A 4,846-nucleotide genomic window follows, 5' to 3' on the forward strand; every position below is an offset into this window, starting at 1 on the left:
TATAACCACTCCATGTATTTTCCCTTAATTTTTGTGCTTTGAAATGTCTAAAAATACATAAAATAAAGTCACTTTTCAAAATAATTTTTAAAGGAACTAGAATTTCCTAGTCTAATTAATGAGCAATCTTTCTACTCCACCAAAAATACGGGATGGTATGAGGGAAGCAGGGGATAAATGATACTAAGCTGATTTCCAGATAAACTTTTCTTTTACCTTGTCTATTAAAAAAAAATAGATGAAAATAAACTTCTAGAATGTAAATTTTCTCAGTCTTGGTACAGGTAAACCACGACCTTTTGTATTTACAGTGGAGGAGAAAAAGTATTTACATTTAAAGTACTTAGAAGTTAGAAAACTAAATATAATGTTTTTAAATTGCTTAAAAATTAAAAAAAATAATTCTAAATGTTTCCTTTTAGCCCTAAAATTATATGATCTGATAAAAGGAGAACTGAGACAAATACTAAGGAAGTATTCCATTGGCAAAACCCTTGGGCATTGAGGAACAATCAACGATTACTTAGTTGTAGAGTTTAAGCATTGAGTCAGTACTATAGTTGAAGCAAGTTTATGTTTTTCACCCATCATTAACCAAATGAAGGCAATGTTTCCTTAAATACTACTTTTTTTTTGGTGAGGCAATTGGGGTTAATTGACTTGTCCAGGGTCACACAGCTAGTAAGTGTTAAGTATCTGAGGCCAGATTTGAACTCAGGTTCTCCTGAATCCAGGGTGGGTGCTCTATCCACTGCACCACCTCACTGCCCCCCTGCCCTTAAATACTTATTAAGTAACGGTAGAATTTTTTTGAACAGCTTAACTGAGAAACTTGCTACATATTTTAAAAAATTTGAGACCCTTTACCATGAATACTCTTTTCTCCTCTCTTCATCTTCTATCATTCAGGTGCCTTCTGACACTTTCTAATCTATTACTTTTTTTCTTTTTTACATGATGAAGGGACTGTACTTCTTACCAAGCCTAACCCTTCTATTTGTTCCAGATATCCTATTCTGTTTGTATCCTCCAACAGATTTCCCCCTCTGGCATCCTCACTTTTTACCTTATTTTCAATCTCTCCCTGTCTACTGGTTTAATTCCTCTTGCCAATAAATACACCCATCTTTGCTTTATCCTGAAAAAACCTTCACTTGATCTTTCTATCCCTGCTGTCATTCTATTTTCCTTCTGCCCTTTGTACCTAAACTCCTTGAAAAGCCAATCTATTGAAACTGCTCTGTGAAAAATTACTAATAATCTCCTAGTTACTGAAAGCAATGGCCTTTGTCTCTGACTTCTCTGAAACCTTTGACATTATTGATCACACTCTGTTCCTTGATACCATTTTCTCTCTAGGTTTTCAAGACATCACAGTCTCCTAGTTGTCTTCCAACCTCTCTGAACGTGATCCTCCAGATCACGTCCTCTAACCATAGAACCCTCCTCAGAGTTCTAGCTTGTATCTTTTTCTCTTCTGTTTACTACTTCAATTTGGTGATCTCATCAGGTCCTATGGTTTACTTATTATCTACATGCTGATCACTGTCAAATCTACCTTTCCTGCTCCAATATCTCTGCTTACTTCCAATTTAGTATTTCTATATGCCTTTCAGATGTCTTGAACTTGATGTCCAGTAAACTTCTTAATTTCAAAATATCTAAAACAGAACTCATCTTTATTTTTACCTTGGTCATTTGCATTTATTTTTTATGTATTTATGTTTTTATTTTTTTGGTGAGGCAAGTGGGGTTAAGTGACTTGCCCAGGGTCACACAGCTAGTAAGTATCAAGTGTCTGAGGTCGGATTTGAACTCAGGTCCTCCTGACTCCAGGGCCAGTGATCTATCCATTGCGCCACCTAGCTGCCCCCATTCGCATTTATTTTTTAACAATATTGCTGTTACTGTATACAGGGTTCTCACTTTTTTTTTCTTTTTTAATTAAATTTTAATTTAATTTACTTTAATTTTCTTAAAACATTTTTCCAATTACATGTAAAGATATTTTTTATTTCAAATTTTTTCTCCCACCCCTCCCTTCTCTCTCCCCTTCTGAATCCAACAAGCAATCTAATAAAGTTATAAATTCCAATCATGTTGGGGGCAGCTAGGTGGCTCAGTGGATAAAGCACTGGCCCTGGATTCAGAAGGACCTGAGTTCAAATCCGGCCTCAGACACTTGACACTTACTAGCTGTGTGACCCTGGGCAATTCACTTAACCCCCACTGCCCCACAAAAATAAAAAATTAAAATTAAAAATTCCAATCATGTTAAAAATATTTCTACATTAGTCAAGTTGTAAAAGAAGAATCAGAACAAAAGGAAAAATGCAAGAAACAATAAAAAACAATAACAGCAGGAAAACCAATCACAAAGGTAGAAATCTGCATTCAGACACCATAGTTCCTTTTCTGAACATGGAGAGCATGTGCCACCATGAGTCTTTTGGCATTGTCTTGGATCATTGTATTGCTGAGAAGAGTTAAGACTATCATAGTTGATCATTACACAATGTTGTTTAAACTCTGTCCAATGCTCTCTTGATTCTGCTCATTTCACTCATTTCTGCACATTTAATGTAAGTCTTTCCAAGTTTTTCTGAAATCCATCTTTTTATCATTTTTATAGCACAATAGTATTCCATCACCATCCTATACCACAACTTGTTTAACCATTCCCTTAAATTCGCAATTCTTTGCCCCCACAAAAAGAGCTGTTATAAATATTTTTGTAGATTAGGGTCCTTTCCCCTATTTTTTAAAGTTATAATTAGTTTATTTTTTTAAATAATAAACATTTTTATTTATAGTTTTGAGTTCCAATTTTTGTCCATCCTTCCCTCACTCTCTCCCTTCTCACTGATGTGGTAAGCAATCAGATACGAGTTATACATGTATGATTATTTAAAACATTACAATATTAGTCATTTTGTACAAGAAAACTTGAATCAAAGAAAAAATGAAAGTGAAAAAGCCGTATGTTTCAGTCTGCGTCCAATCTTTGAAGGTGGATAATATGTTTCAATAGTTCTTTGGGATTGTGTTGGATCACCGTATTGCTGAGAATAAATATTATTCACAGTTTTTCATCAAACAATATTGCTGTCTCTGTGATCAATGTTCTCTTTCTTTTTTTCCACAGTCTTACACTTTTATTGACATTTAATGACCACAGAGGACATTTTCACAGAACAGAAAAAAAAACCAGACCTAGTATAAAGAAAAAGAAAACATACAAATTAATATTCCTCACCTTCATCTTCCCCATCAGCACTATCTGCCCCAACGTCGTCATAATCTTTCTCCAGGGCAGCCATATCCTCCTGGGCCTCAGAGAACTCTCCTTCCTCCGTGCCCTCCCCCACACATACCAATGGACAAAGGCATGCTTGGCATACATCAGATCAAACTTGTGTTTCAGGTGAGCCCAGGCCTCAGAAATGGCTGTGGTGTTGCTCAACATGCACACAGCGTGCTGTACCTTGGCCAGGGCACCACCAGGAACCACAGTGGGAAGCTGATAATTGATGCCAACCTTGAAGCCAGTCGGGCACCAATCCACCAACTGGATGCTACGCTTTGTCTTGATGGTGGCAATGGCAGCATTGACATCTTTGGGAACCACATCACCACGGTAGAGCAGGCAGCAAGCCATGTATTTACCATGGCGAGGGTCACATTTCACCATCTGGTTGGCAGGCTCAAAGCAAGCATTGGTGATCTCTGCTACAGTCAGCTGCTCATGGTAGGCTTTCTCAGCAGAGATGACTGGGGCCTATGTGACCAGAGGGAAATGGATATGGGGATAGGGCACCAGGTTGGTCTGGAATTCTGTCAGATCCACATTCAGAACACCATCAAATCAGAGAAAGGCAGTAATAGAGGACACAATTTAGCTAACAAGGAGATTCAGATTAGTGTAGGTTGGGTGTTCAATATTAATGTTCCTGGGACAGATATCATAGATGGCCTCATTGTCTACCATGAAGGCACAGAGTGCTCCAGGGTGGTATGGGTGGTCAGAATGGAATTGTAGGGCTCAACTACAGCTGTGGAAACCTGTGGGGCTGGGTAAATGGAGAACTCCAGCTTGGACTTCTTGCCATAGTCAACAGACAGACGTTCCATCAGCAGAGAGGTGAAACCAGAGCCAGTCCCACCACCAAAGCTGTGGAAAACCAAGAAGCCTTGAAGACCTGTGCACTGGTCAGCAAGCTTCTAAATTCTGTCCAAAACTATGTCAATGATTTCCTTGCCAATAGTGTAGTGTCCATGGGCATAATTATTGGTGGCATCTTCCTTGCCATTGATCAGCTGCTCAGGGTGGAAGAGCTGGCAGCAGGTTCCAGTGCAAACTTCATCAATAACAGATGCTTCCAGGTCTACAAACACACCACAGGGAACATGTTTGCCAGTTCCTGTTTCACTGAAGAAGGTGTTCAAGGAGTCATCTCCTCCCCCAATGGTCTTGTCACTTGGCATCTGCCCATCAGGCTGGATATCTTGTTCCAGGCAGTACAGATCCAAACAGGCATTGCCAATCTGGACACCGGCCTGGCCAACGTGGAAAGATATGCACTCACGCATGATAAAAGTGTGCAGGGGTCTGCTGGGCTAAGAAGAAACTGAAAGGAAAGGCAACACAATTTTCTCCCCGATCAACTATTAGGAAGTCTCTGGGAGAAAAGTTAGTGAGCCAATGGTCTCTTTCTTCTGCTCACTTCATTATTCATCAGTTCATAGAAGTCTTTCCAGGCCTTTCTGATATCATCCAGATTGTCATTTTTTAAAGCACAATAATATTCCAGCACCATCATATACCACAGTTGGTTGAGCCATTTCC

General features: G+C 38.9%; 1 pseudogene; it reads right to left on the reverse strand.

Annotated features, from left to right (window-relative positions):
- Positions 1-3,242: 3,242 nt before the first annotated feature.
- LOC122731636 lies at positions 3,243-4,590 on the reverse strand (annotated as a pseudogene).
- Positions 4,591-4,846: the final 256 nt, after the last annotated feature.

Source organism: Dromiciops gliroides, chromosome 6, assembly GCF_019393635.1.
Source record: "Dromiciops gliroides isolate mDroGli1 chromosome 6, mDroGli1.pri, whole genome shotgun sequence".
Taxonomy (NCBI): Eukaryota; Metazoa; Chordata; class Mammalia; order Microbiotheria; family Microbiotheriidae; genus Dromiciops; species Dromiciops gliroides.